General features: G+C 41.4%; 1 protein-coding gene across 4 annotated transcripts in view; it reads left to right on the forward strand.

The window, feature by feature from the left end:
• The first annotated feature begins 426 nt into the window (after positions 1-426).
• Positions 427-15,406, forward strand: part of tanc2a (tetratricopeptide repeat, ankyrin repeat and coiled-coil containing 2a) — a 228,699-nt gene continuing 213,719 nt past the window's right edge. For 3 of the 4 annotated variants that reach the window (XM_037533696.1, XM_017700561.2, XM_037533781.1), the window contains exon 1: positions 427-781. The gene's annotated coding sequence lies outside the window, so the exon portion shown is untranslated. Of the gene's footprint in view, positions 782-959; positions 978-15,406 lie in introns of those variants that run through there. The other variant, XM_037533674.1, reaches the window with a different exon arrangement.

Genomic DNA, 15,406 nt, shown 5'->3' on the forward strand with positions numbered 1-15,406 from the left:
TCCTAATAAATAATCCACTATAAAACGGCTTCAACAGCCGCATAAATTACCTATTATAACCTCGCCTTTTATGTAATGTATGTTCATTAATAATCCATTTTGGCATCAGGTCATTGCTTACAAATAATCCGGCGCACATCAGTGATCATCATAACACCTCAGATGCCCTAATTCATGAATAATCTATGATAACCCTCCACCCGGTCATGAATAGTACAACACAACCCCACCTGCGTTCAGAATTGTCCATCATAATCCCAAATTTGACAAGCTTTAGTGAAACATTCACCCCCCATTACACGCCACCGACGTGCCCTGCCCAATAAATAATCCATCATAGCCCCACCCACCAGACGCAGCCTTGCTTATGAATGATCCATATGAACCCCGCCCTCTTCATGAATAATCAAATGTGGCTCCGCCCCTCAGGCTCTGCTGGAGAGCCTCTGTCGTGTTCACGCTGGTCTGTCCCCCGATTGATGCGGGTTTGGCGTCGAGGCATCGGGACTGACCTCCTTGTTTTGTTTTACTAATTCAGTGCGGCTGCGTTTCTGAACACACACACAGCGTCCTGCACTCCAGCAGCAACATTTCGGGAATTACGGTGTCGTCCAGCGCCGGTGGAGGGGAGAAAGGAGCGGAGAGGGACGCGAGAAAGAGGCAGAGGCAGAGGGGTTTGCACTTGGCTGAGGTGCTTTGCAGTCCCAGCTGTTCGTCTGCACGACTGCGGGTTAGACTGGAGAGACTAGAGAGCGACGGATAGGAGGAGGGAGCCTGAAAGGTAGGTCTGTCTCGTTTTTCCGAAGCAAAAACAGCAAAACGTGCCTGAAACGCGTTATTCTCGGAGGATAGGTAGGACATAAACACGGCGTGGACAACGTAAGGTCAAACGTAGCCCTGCGTCTCGTCGCTCCCTCCGTACCGCGATTCATTCTGTAGCCGCAGCGTAGGAAAAGCATCAACGTGTTGACAGACAGGTAAGGCTAACGTTGAATGGGAATTCCGCCGATATTTCAAATGTTTGGCATAATCCCGTCGTTACAGGGTAAACATAGTCATTCAGCGTGGTTTAAGGTAACCTGAGGTTCATTGTAGAGAAACTTGCGCTGATTTCTGAGTGGTAGGAACCAGGGCTTGCGCTGTCTACCTCGCAGATACAGCTGGCCATTTTATTTGCAATCCAAAACCAGCACTGAGCCTACACGTGTCTACTGGGATTTTATGTGTAATGCTGATGCTGGTAGTGGAAAAGCTGAAAAAAAGAATCTTTAGGGGCTGTTCGCCTTACAACCCATCCGCATTAACAATACATTTTAGATTAACAGCACATTTTAGCCCGAAAGTATGTGAAAGCAGTGTCCCGGGCATTAATGTATCCGTCACCGTTTTGTGTAACAACTTTCTGTGAGGGTGGTTTTAGAGGTGGACGTCTGGTTCCCATCACCGTGACTGTGAGCAGTGCTGACTCTGTAAGTTTCTATGGAAGGGAGCATTTCACACCAAGCCACCCGGACTTTGTTTACATCTAAACCGCTTCATTATGTAGAAACGGTGGAGAAATTGGTGGAGTTTCCCTTTAACGTTAACTAACAAGCCAACGCTGGCTCCGTTTCGCAAGCAAAACGAGTAGCTGTGTATCTCGGTATAGATGTTATTAGGAATTAGGTTATTAGGAAGAGTCCAGCTAGCGTTAGCCACCAACTGACCCCAGACTTTCTCATTCACACACAAGCTAAGCCCATTTATAAAGGCAGAGGGTGAACATACAAAGCCAACGTGTACAAAACATGAATAATACATGGTTAGGAGGAGTATCTCCTGGTCTGACCAAGTTGCTTTCAGCTCATAATCAAACGTGTCCTACATTCAGCTACAGCGAGGCTGTGGGCGGGTTGTCATTACAGGCTTGTCGTTTCACAGGTAACGGCAAGGCACCTATTCCTGCTACTGCCAGTTGATACTACGCCTGAATAACATGATTTAAGTTTAAAAATATCCATAGTTAAATGCAGTAAACCCGTTCTGACTCAAATGTACCTATAGTAGAGCCTCCACTTAGACCTGAGTGGTAGCTGTTTGGGTTCCTTCTGCTGGAGGACATGGGTTTGGCTCTTGTGTCCATCTAGAGAGAGGGAAGCTGGACACATGGTAGTTTACACACCCACATGTTTACCAGCGAAGTATCATTTCATTCCCTGCTGTTGACGTCTCAGAAAATAGTGAGAATTATATAAATATGCTGCCCAACACTGCTGACAAAATTTTGGCCTTCAGTTCCTGAACACACTGAAATATCGTTTTTTTTACTACTGAAGCGTGAAAACATTCAAGGAGATGCCTTAAAGGGTTTTACTACACAACAGCGACCTAAATCTGTGGCTTATAATTGACCAAACCTCTCATAAACACATAATAAAACGAGTTAGAGGAGTTGGCTTACCTGAGGGTAGTAAGAGCTGTTAGGCTGAGCTTATGTACAGTTTCCATTGAAGCCTTATTGCTCTTGTATTGTGTGACAGAGTTGTTGAGTTGACAGAGATAGCCACAACACAGAATGACCACAACACAGTCACCATGTCCAAATTGACGCTGGCCTTGACAGTTCTTGCTTTTCTTGGTTGGTAGTTCAAGCCACAACTCTTTTATTGTGCTTCAAAGAATATGTAGTACATTAACCCTCAGGATTTTACTCACCAGCCCAGGTTAAAGGCCTCGAGTTGAGGTTGAACGTTTCGTTTATATTTGCCTGCTGTAATGTTCCACTGCCCTGTCGCTTGGCTGTGCCCAGTGATGTCACTGGAATACTTTGTACTTTAATTTCTCTCACGGAAATCTGAGCATTTATCAGCCAGGCTGCTAGTACTGAGTACATGCATAGACCTTCGGGCCAGCCGTGAACACATTTCTGTAGTAATGTCCTGTACCTTGCTGTAACTGTCAAATCAGGGTGCAGGGTTGGGTCAGTTACGACACCCCTCATGTACTAAATATCAGGTGGTTCTTACTCGAGGCAAATTTGTGCATGACTGGCAGTCAGCAGGTTCTCCTTAACCGCTGTAATAAATGCAGCAGGGGCTGCCGTGGAAAAGTGATTAAAGGGGAACGTGGTGCAGTTGGGGTTTGAGGGGCCTGATTGAGGCACTTGAGTGAAAATCACTTCAGCTGTGTGTGTGTGTGAGCACCTAGGCAGGCATGAGCCATCCATCGTGGTGTGGGAGTGTCATCTGAGGAAATAACCCAATCATAATTTAGCACTGCAGATTGATTCGGTTAGATAGTCTGTGTAGGGGGGCGGCAGGGGGGTATCCTCTTAGGATTAATAGACCGGAGGGTGCTTAGCTAAACACCAGTAAAGCAGGAGGACCTCTGCACGCAGAGCGCAGATGAGGATGGCTCTTCAGCAGGCTTTTTTTTCTTAAACGGTACATTTAAACCTAGCGTCAAGCGAAATTTAATTTGCGAACAAGGGGAGTTTGCTGGAAGAGGGAGCCCACGGGAGGACTAATAGGCCTGACGCCGCTTGTATTCATTCTTGCATGTCTGTTTTCGGACAGCGTTGTCCTGACCTTGAACGTGATCTTCTGCGGCTCCCAGTTTTGACACGAACTTGCTGAAGCATTGTATCTGCATTGCTGATTAAAATGAAAGTCTTCTGAAGTGCTTGATCTAGCTAGCTACTTTACGGTAGGCTCTGTGCCACTTTGTGTGTGAATATGAGTCACAGTGTGTTGTTTTGTTGGGTTTATGACCCTTGACTTCATTTATGGTAGTGTGGAGTGACACAATTGACATTTATTACATTACAGTTGTACTTAACTCTTACAAGGCTCTTTATTATTGTCACTTTGATTCACTATTTAAATTAGGGGTGCACCTGTCGTTAATTTGTGTGGCCAGTTTTGATTATGGCTTCTTTATAGCCATATTTATTAGCTTTCATTTTAACCAAAAACTCAATCTGTGGCCTAAATGAACACATGAACACATGCTACCACATCTCCAGTACTTACTAGCCGAAGTCACACATAAATAACAATAGATGAATTTATTGACTCTTTACTGAGCCAGATTGGTATTTTACACGGTTAACATTAAAATTAGTGGCCTGTTTAAATAACATGAGCTCAAATTAAGGTCTATTTTTGTGGACCCAGATGTGATCTTGTTACAAGAACATCTGGAGACAGCCAAGAGAAATCTTGGGTTAAATGCAGAGAGACTTAATACGGTGGGAACACACTGAGTGTGAACTTTCTAAAGCAATCCAAAGCCCAGTGGGGGCAAATCTCAAAGCAGGGGGTGAGGATGTGATTGTCAGTACCGTCTGAGGGACAACAAGCCTGCCATTAGCCTCCCTAAAAAATCCAGTTAAGCATAGAGATGTGCGTCATGTTCAGTTCAATAAGCTAACAGTAGAATTTAGCTAGCAAGCACCCTGATTTCTGGGAAGCTGAAATTGTTCCCAGATGTAAATTCTTATTACAAGATCTGCAAAACTAATAAAGCGCTTCATCGAAAGTATGAAGCAGCTGGAAATTTAGGGCAATTGGTCAGGTCACTTATATCAAAACTGCAACACATATCAGCCAAAATTAAAATAATAAAATATTCAATGTGAAGTGGATCTGATTTTGGTCAATTAAGATTTACCATTAAAAGTAATTAGAAGAGTGATGGACATATTTAATATGTAATGAATTACATTTAAATTCTCAAGCGTGCATGTGTGACACTCTTCATTGCTTTGATGTTAAACAAAATGTTCTATATGTACAGACATTTACCTTTGCATATTTCCATTGTGTATGGATTGAACGTTTAGAATCCACACTTCCAACAGAATTCCTACTTGCTTCAAAGAGCTATAATTGAGAAATAATATATATAATCATAGGCTGCTTTTGTTATCACCCGCAATATAAGCACTTCTAATGGTTAACTTGAACAAAAGGTGTCCATTATATTTTAGTTTTAGTTGAGATTCTAGAGCCACCTCAGAGAGTTAATAGCTCCGTGCGAGTAACATAAGACAGCAGATTTTTGTAATCTAGACTACTCTGTTATTTTAAAGGATCCAGCATCCAGCAGCTACATCCAGCAGTTATTGGAGTCTTGCCATGGGGGGGCCTGTTGCCAGGGCAGCAAGGCACCACAAAGGCAGGCATGCCAGGTGTTGCTTTTTAGCGTGCGGGTCTTTGAAGCATCTGCACCCCCTGTGGGGGCGGCCCCCTTTATGGTGTCTGTTTTCTCGGTTCAGCTGCAGTCGGCTAGACATACAATCTTTTGCAGTGAAGGCCCTGTTGAGCTGCTGTTTAAGCCTTGAACAGACATAAAAGTCCCAGAGTTTAGGTACAGGTCATGAAGAGTATGCGTTAATTAGTTCAAATGTATAATTGATTCTTTTCTAATTGATTAAGTATTTTGAACTATTAATTGACTAATAAAACCATTATTAACAACAATTCTGCTGTTTCCTCTCATTTTACCCCATCACAGCACCAACATCATTCGAAGGTTCATCTGTTCAGCAAACAGTTTCTACTTGTATGGTCCATTGAAGTAGTGGTAGTGATGAGTAATCATAGTGGTATCAGATAATAGTTGCTCAAAAGAAAATATATATTGTCAAAAATACATGGGTATTTGACTAATATTTCAAACTGAAATTTAATAATCTTTATTGAACTGTTGAATAACTGAACATTTAGGTGACTGTGCTAAAACATTTTTATTGAAGTTTACTGCATTTTATCCCTAAAGAAATCAATTTTGGGTTCTCTTCACTGCTAATCCTTATTTTAGCCTGATTTTCTATGTTTTGTCACACATGCAACCCACAGATGTATTGTGTATTTTCTATTGGCCAATCAGAACTAAGGTTACCGGAAAGCGAAAAATTGTATGCATAGTGCAGTTGATTTAATTCTTTTAATAGCTTTTGAAGGATAGGTGAAAAAAGTTTACAATGGTTTGTTGGCAACAGTTGTTGGCAGCCAATACAGTCAGATTCCATTTAGTTTGAGTCCGAAGTTGACGTAAAACATGTTTATTTGTGTGGACTGTCTGAACCACTTTGATAACTAAACAACTATCTATTTAAGTGGCAACCATTGGGGTCCAAGCACTATACGCCTTTTGAAGCCAACACAAATGAACGGCATTTAGAATGGCCTTTATTTATAATGGATGTGGGATTTGAAAAGCACTGACCTTTTAACTGCTATGGTAAGCAACTGGTTTTAAAAAAAATCAATATAGCAAGCAGAACCAAATGTGTACAACTTGTATTTACGAAGTTGTTGAACTCTTCCCATGAACAGTTCCGCCAGACTGAGCTACAGGGGATTGGTTTCTAATTTGTCGCCTGTTTCACTCCTCATGAGTTTTCATGTCTGTCTTATAAATGTTTATTGGCCTCCAATTCCCATATCAGTGTGTCCCTAAACAATAGAAGTCATATTGCCTCCTTTTCTTCCTGCTGTGCAGGGGTGTCTAGTCTTGTCCTCCGAGGGCCGGTGTGGCTTCTGGCTTTCACTCCAACAAAACGGGAGCACTTGATCTGTTGTTTGAAAACTGAGACCAACTAATTGTGTGAGACGTGTGCACCTGCTTGTTTGAAATGAAAACCTTGAAAATTATGTGGATAAGGCTGGACACCCCTGCACCCCTGCTATTGTGTATATGTTGTTGTGGCTGCATGTGTTACATAAGCAATATGCATTATGAAGGGATTTTGTTTTAAAATTAACTACATGACTTTCTCCTAATTGATGTCATCGAAAGCTAATCCTACTGATTGGTTGCTGCAATTCCGGTTATCAGTCTATTCTGATTTGCATTGAATTATTTTTACTGTTTCTTGGTGCTAATGCCTAAATTGCTAGTTTTAAGGCGCACTCCACCTATGTCATGTAATATGCAACTCCTGTGCCATGGAGAGGACTCGGGGTAATTTAGCAAACATTCTTTAACTGTAAACTAGTAGGGAAGGTGTAAGGTGAAGTGGGTTGGGGTGAGAGGTAACTGTAGAGTTATAGTCCCAGAGGTCTGCTCCATTGCATAGTTCAACTAATGAAGGGTTTGATAATGAGCTGGGAACCATAAATAGTGATGCGTCCTTACTTTTCTCCGTCATCTACTCAGCAGCTAATGGTGTCTTACAAAATTTCTGTCAACTGATTCAATCAGGGCCTTCATGGTTATGCGTGGTCATGGATGGTGCCTATGGGGAGGCTGGGAATTCGACTGTGTATCCTTAGTAATCTGTATGAATCAGAACTATCAGGAAATAGGCCTGGATATTACAGAGTGCAATTACTGTTAGTTAGCTTTAGCCCCCTGGCAGTGATGGAGTCGCAGAACACCTGAGTTGACAGTGACCCAGCATGTGACGACGTGTGTCTGAGATACTGGACGAGGAGAATGGGGTCAGGGGTTAGCTACATTTTTGCCCGTTGGTCTCCGAATGTCTAAATGAGAATATTTTGATGTGTAATTCTAGAATTCTTTAATGTGGTTTCTGAGCTTTGCTCGGTATTATGTAATTACACATCGTACAAATGACTCGTGTCAATAAAAGAAACGGTCTTATTATGGGATATTCCTGGCACTCTGGTACATTGGTACACCTTGGAGTGTTTGCTGGGAGAGTGGCAGAAGTAAGCTAGGTTGGTAGCTCTGGAAACACAGCATTACATTGTGTAGCACTTGGTTCTGCTTTCTTGGTTTTTATGTGCAGAGAATGAACTGTCAGTTTAGATATATTTATTAAAAAAAATTATTGATGAATAAACCCTTGTTGTACCTAATTTGTTATTAATTTCATTTTGCTTTATTTTTCTTACATTCACATTTAGCAGTGGCACAAATTACCCTCACATTCTCTTTCAGTTTATGATTTTCTCGGCGTTGTGCGACTGACTGTGGCAGGCAGCCGTGAAAATGTTGCCATAGTGACAACATTACCAATGAAAATGGATGATTATTAGAGGAGAGCTGTAGTGATGTCAGTCCTATATTAAAAGTGGAAAACAGGCAGGAGCATGCTCCACACTATTGCAGTCCTGGATTGCAACAATAAGATGTTGCGTGTCCATGGCTCAACATTCTGATTATTCTGCTGCTTTTGGAGAACTAAACTCTTGGTGGAACATTCCTCTGACTGCTGTAATACGCTGCATTTGCAGTGGCAGAATTTTCTGCTGGCGCTCCATTGACAATAATATATAAAATCTGGTTTGCCATCGTCTGTTGACTGTCTAGTGTAAACGCAGACAAATTCCATCTGATAGTTTATCTGTTGCACCATAGTCAAGCGTATCTCACTCAAACAGTGCTCCTCATTAAACAAACCACAGACATTTATGAGAATATCAGTTGTTCATGCAGCCATGCAAATCAAAACAGAGGTGTTTCTGCAAAAGTAAGCTGATTTGTGATAAAATATACTAATCATTTTAAATCAAAGTAACAGTATCACTTAAAGAGTCACTGGTTATCATCTTTATGCTCATCGTTCCATATTACGCAGTGCTATGGTGCTTACATGGCTTTAAAAGATCCCTGTGTCTTAATCACCATAATGGCCATCTGATGCTTGAAAGCTTCAGTCATCATCCTTATCTCTCTCTTGTTTTTTTTTTCTTCTTCTACTTCTTCTTGTAGTCAGAGTCCGCCGTCTTTGCCAAAAGAGAAGAGTGAAATTGCTGAGATGAGGCTGACACTAGATGCCTGTTTTACAGGGGCCCAAGGGGGCTTGACTGTCTGTCTGAGGGAGGTTATTTTTGAGGTGTTTTTCTGTCCTGTTGCAGCCCAACTAGTCCCGGCTATGCAGGTGGTGTGTCAGGAGACGTTCCCCTAGAGTGCCAGTGTGAGACCCTTTTGGCATTTTCTTATTGTAGTGGTTCCGGCTGGGTATGGGATGGGGGATACATGATCCTGGATCACATATCTGGATCACATACCTCAGAGCACAGGTGGGCTTCGGCTGCAGCCAGATAGACCTTATCTCTAGTCCTTGAGGGTGCTCACGTGTCCAAATCCCCCTCTACCTCCACACATACACCCCTATCCCGCAGGGCCTACCTCAGCCAGAGCAGCAGACAGACCATGAAGAGGGGCCAAAGTGTGTGAATGCAGTGTGGGGACTGGAGAGGAGGTTTGAGGCCCTTTTTTTTTTCCTTCTCTTTTTTTCCCCTCACTTTTCTTTTTTCTGTTGCATTCCTGTAGGCCATAGTTAATTACTTGACAGTGGTGGTCAGCTCTGCTTAATAACAGACCATAAGGACAGGCTGAAGAGCAGTGTCTGAGAGACTAAGGCCTGGAGCAAGTTATTCAAAAAGTATGTGTACATTCTTAAAAAGGGTCTTCAAGTGTTCTTTAGTAAAGAAAGTGGTTTTATATAGAATCATGATAGCTTAAAGAACCCTTTGCATGCTTAAAGGGTTCTTTGCATCATGAAATCGTTTTTCAGATTAATGGAGATGTGCTACAGATGGTTCAGTATACAACCTTTTCGGAAAGGGTCCTGTTGGAAAGCATTTTCAGTCTCTTGAATGAAAGTTTGTAGACGGAAGAATTTTGCATTCTCGTGGATGATGTGTGGACAGATTGTTTTTGAAAATGGAGAAAACATTTTTTGTAAAAATATTCGGACACATGTGAACATGGGTTACAGTTAATCAACCGAACCGATAAGTACAGAGCCACCATTTCTGTTAGGCACACAATAAGCAATATTATACCTTCACCGTTTTTCAGTTTTTATTTATAGCAATGTAAATATTTCTTGTTGGGATATTTAAATACTATTTTTAAAAACTGTGGATATTTAATTAGTCAAAATTAATAGGCCTTATATATCTTAGCAGATATTAATGAAATGATGAAAGGGATGGGGAGGAACTTATCCTAGATCAGCCTCCTGAGATGTTTTGGACATATTGGCCTAACCTCCACATCGCTTGCCCGCAGACGCTGTGTTTGCTTTGGCTTCTGGTCGACCAGTTTCTTCTTCGGCTAAGGCTTGTATTTAGGCCTGCTTTGGCTCGTTTGCACTCAGGAGACCAGATGCAGACGTTGGGGGTGGGGGGGGGGGGAGATGTTATAGCGCTGCACTGTTGAATATTTTATAATATCTGTCAGAGCTCCTACATTGAGAAAAACATGCTGACCTGGGTTACAGAAAGCACAAACCATAATCATGAGGGCTCGCTACAATGGAGGTTGATAAAGGCTTGTTGACTCAACCTGCTGTTATCTCAGTGTTTGGCTTTTCCATACACTGCCCATTTGTCGGAAGTGCCCAAGAGCAGAAGTTCCCAGTTCAGTTCTTTGGTTTTGCAGCCAGTGAGTGAATTGTTCGGTTTTAGTTCTCGTCATTGTTCTGCTGTAAAATAAAAAAAAGAGTGGGATGAATTAAAATGGAATGACATCATGAGTTGGGTGGCAGTTTTAGTTTGCTGTTTAGTCAGCTGTGTAGGATGCAACGAACCAAACTACACAACTAAACTGAACAGCTAAAAACTAACTACACTGTCCAATTGCAACATGTTTTCCCTCCCTTTTTTGAAGCCATTTAATGGAAGAGCACTGTCGAACAAAAGCAGTCCTTCCAGCACTCTTTTCCTGTTATTCAGGAGTGACGACTACATGAATAGAACTATGCCATCCATGTCACCTCATTTGCTTAGTTCATTTTCTTAATGTATCTGACTTGTAAATGTGAGGTTGGCTCCAAGGCCAACTGCTGTTTATATTCAGGCATAATTTTTCCATTACCTGTGAGATTTTGAATACACTTTAGGTGGATCATTTTTGCTTAAAAATGTTATGAAATATTAAAGGCCTAATCATTAATCACTGCCATGCATAGGCTTTTCTAATTAAAACACCCACTAGATCAGTGCTCACCAGCCTTCCTCGTGGAGATCTACCTTACAACAGAGTTCACCTCCAGCCCAAATCTAAAACCACCCAGTGATACTAACAGTGGCACTAATAAGATTGATCAGGTGGGTGTCGTTAGATTTGGTGATAAAGTCTGCAGTGAGGTAGCAGGGTCTGCTTTTGGAGCAGGGTTGGTGACACTATATTGTACATTTGCTTCCCAGGGTTTTGTAACTCTAAGCCTGGGTTAAGTGTGGTGCTATTTCAGTGATTCCTCCCTGGGACTTTGTTGTCCTCCCACTGTGAGAGGATGGCTCAATACTATGGGTCTTGAAGGATGTGTAGCTGTCAAGAAGCCCTTGACAAAAACTGACTGAGAAAAGAACATTTTTAGCATATCAAAACATCGGAACAATGGACTTATAGTGGCTTTTGGGAAATCCTCTGTTAAATGTATATTTTCTGCTTTTAAAATGAGTAACATAATGGCCATTTTGAATGAAACATTAAAAATGAATGGTGGTTTCTGACTTTGGCATAGTACTTTATTTGTGCACTCAATTACAGTTTACTTTGATTTATGCTCTGCATCTGCATTAATAATAATAATAATAATAATAATATTTAAACATAGCCAGTATTGAGAAGTGAATGTAACTGTGCAGACTGCATATTATTCATGTTCCATAACTGCTGTTGGACCATGCAGCTAGAGGAGAGCCTCTCAATATGAAGTAAAAGTGATTTTTATTTTTATTTTTGCTTCTTATGGCTCACAGCACAGGGGACCAACATGTGGTGTAGTCCACATACTATGCCCACACATTGCATCTACCAAAACTAGTTAGTCTGCTTGAACCAGGTTATTCAAGGTGATGTCTTTCCCCCAAGGCCACCAGCCGTTACACATAGCAGTGTTTTGTATGTGGGCTATAGTTATTCTCTGCTCCAGTCCACAAAACTCACTGTTCTGCCATCTCACATGGAGAATGTGACCAAATGCTTTGATTCAATCTGATGGTTGCGCTCTCTCTCTCTCTCTCTCTCTCTCTCTCTCTCTCTCTCTCTCTCTCTCTCTCTCTCTCTCTCTCTCTCTCTCTCTCTCTCTCTCTCTCTCTCTCTCTCTCTCTCTCTCTCTCTCTCTCTCTCTCTCTGTGTCTGTGTCTGTCTGTCTGTGTTTTCTGCACATTGCACTGTCTAGGCTGGGTATTGCACCAGCTGCAGGTAAGCTTCAGCAGGCGAGAATAGCTGGACTTCTCTCTGTCTGGACAGCTTCTATCACGCTCCATCATCTCTCTATCCTTCCATATGAGCAGTGGACGCAAAGAGGGTGTGATATTATTACACATACTGAGCTTCTGCTAGCGTTGATGGCTTACAGTAAAAGATAGCGCGCTCTGTCGCTCTGAAACATTAGAGCTCATTTGTCAGTGTTACTGTGAGATGTGATTGTCTTCTTTGTACATTATGTTATCACTTTTAGCTGTGAAAGAGGTGCCCAACCATTATTTTAATGTATCTACAAGGTTTTTTGCCTTGATCCTGATCTGAGTCACTTAATATTGACTGTCGACTGATCCAGTATTTGTGTTTTTATAGATAACACGGCTGCATGTTTCAGTTTAGGCATGCAAATTTTGGCAAAGTAACCAACCGTCATTAGTCAGTGATTAGCTATTGACCAGCAAGCCTAAAATCTAGAACACAACCCATTGAAATGTCAATCTGAGCCATTGAGCCGTTGTTTGAAGCTGTTGTAAAATACTTGATATACACACTGAGGTATTGTAAAGTATTTCTTGTATAGGGCCATGGAACGTAGAAACAGCCAGAAACTGTGTTGAACATATCCCCTGTAAGTCCCCAGTTTTGTTTAAACCCAGTTGCTGGCAACTGTACATGTATATACATGACTAAAAACAAAAAAAGTTATGAAATGACTGGAATATGCAGTGATTGGCTATTGAATTCTCTATATTCCACAGTTCTTAAGTTATGTTTAACTCTCATTACTATCTCAAGTTAAAACAAAGATAAATACTGTGACTAGGGCTAGCACAAGTTCGGTACCTCTTAAATGTGTTTGCCATCCACCAGGTCCTGATCATCCCATAGGCTCCCTCAGGTCCAAGCCACTAAGGGGCCTCCATGAGTAACTGTGACAAAATCTAAACAGCTGTCTTGACTTGCTGTGGGAGCTTTACTTGTCTTATGACTAATCAAAATCCTGATGCCGTCCACATGCTTCCTGAACGTTTGCTTCTGTTTCTCCTTTGTTAATTAGCAACTGTTCCACTATCTGCCATTACCTCGGTCAAGCCAGCATGGAATGGGATGATTTGAAGCTATAGATAGAGAATGCAAAAAATGCACTTGAGGGTTCTGTAAAAGCGAGATCTGATACCCTGACAGGATAGAGGATGTCCATTTCCAAAGCCAAACAAAATACATGTTACATATATCAGCCCCAATTAAAGAAAATATTTGCTCCCTTGTTGTCAGTCGTGATCTGTGAACGATCTACAACCGTGCATAAAGTCATCAAAGGCAAGATATAAATAGCTCATAAGCATTTTCAACATTCACCATGGAAAACTTTTTAGCTTAGTATGGTTTCAGGTTTGCTGGTGTTGTTTTCTTCATCTTTGTTAAGTGTATTAAGTGTATATGTATGTATATAATATATAATAAAACACACACACACACACACACACACACACACACACACACACACAAACACACACACACACACACACTATATTGCCAAAAGTATTTGCTCGTCTGCCTTCACATGCATATGAAATTGAGTGACATCCCATTCTTAATCCATAGGTTTTAATATGATGTCGGCCCACCCTTTGCAGCTATAACAGCTTCAGCTCTTCTGTGAAGGCTTTCCACAAGGTTTAGGAGGGTGTTCATGGGAATTTTTGACTTTTTAACTCACTTATCCATATCTGTATGGACCTTTCTTTGTGCACTGGTCTGTAGTGATGTTGGAACAGGAAGGGGCCGTCCCCAAACTGTTCCCACAAAGGGAGCATGAAATTGTCCAAAATCTCTTGGTGCTGAAGCACCACACCATAATCCCCCCTCCACCCAACTTTACACTTGGGTCAGACAAGTACTGTTCTCCTGGAAATCGCCAAATCCAGACTCGTCCATCAGATTGCCAGACAGAGAAACATGATTGGTCACTCCAGAAAACACGTCTCCACTGCTCTAGAGTCCAGTGGCGGCAGAAAGTCAGTGACCTCTGCGCACTATGCACTTCAGCATCTGCTGACCCCACTCTGTCATTTTACGTGGCCGACCGCTTCATGGGCTGTTTTCATTTAATACTTTTAAATATTAGATTGTAGATATTTTATACAACATGCCTCCCTGTCGCAAGTTTTGTGTATGTTTGTTTATGTTATCTCTCTGTCAATGGTCTAAATATACTGGATTGAAATATAGGGTTGAAATTTTGGCTTGAAATTTAATCTGGTTTAATGTAGCCAACACCAATCAATTAAAGTGAGTCTTGATTGGCTGTAGTAAAATCCCAACAGTCCAAGCTCTCATTTTGTGCCTGTCATTGGTAATTAAGTGTCCTTGGTTTTACTCACATAAATTGATCAAACCTGGCTGGCTACTAGTAGAGGAGCATTGACCTTCATGGGTCGTTTCAGTTCTGTATTTACATCTGCCTTTAGAGACTTCAGAATGAAGCCATTGTTCTCAGGCACCAGAAGCAGCAAAGAATTGAGCATTAATGTGTGGATATCTGCAGGCTTCATTATCTTCTTTCTGCCGTGGACAGTCTCTGTCATTGTTGGGCCAGATGTCTGTCCAGTGACCTGTGATCCCACTGCCCCAAGGGAGCATTAGCATTGGTGTCTGGAGGAGTGCTGGGGTGTGGTAGTTAAAGAGCAGTTTCTGATGTAAGTGAAGTATCAGGTTGGAGCTGTCTGGGTTGTTTATTAGCTCAGCCACACGGCTTGTACCGACCCTACCCGGTTTCTGTTGTTTCTTCTTTCAACCAGTTTAGGACTATATATGATTGGACGTGTGCATTAGAAGCTATAGTGTATACCTCTCAAAATGATTCAGTTGGTTTAGTGTACTAAAATCTCAAAGGACAGTAGTGTTTTATTTTGATATGATTATGCATGTATGAAGGTTTTTCAAGGTGATATTTTTGGGTTTGAAAATATATTCCAATAATAATTAAATAAATATAAACAACACTTTATTTTCTAATTTGTGTTAACAGTTTTTTTTGTTGTTGATAATTAAAGGGGCATCCCAGAATAATAAACTGCTGTTTATCTACAAAAATAGGCATCTAAAATTGTTTTATTTGAAAATGTACTTATGCCATGATATAATCGTTGGAAATTTTAATTTAATTCCATCCATCCATCCATCCATCCATTTTCTAAGCCGCTTAAAATATCCTAATATTCCAAAATCAATGTAGTAGAATTTGAACCTTCAGATTGACCTACTGATGTTTAAATCCATAGTGTGCATC

Source organism: Pygocentrus nattereri, chromosome 1 (assembly GCF_015220715.1).
Source record: "Pygocentrus nattereri isolate fPygNat1 chromosome 1, fPygNat1.pri, whole genome shotgun sequence".
NCBI classification, from domain to species: domain Eukaryota; kingdom Metazoa; phylum Chordata; class Actinopteri; order Characiformes; family Serrasalmidae; genus Pygocentrus; species Pygocentrus nattereri.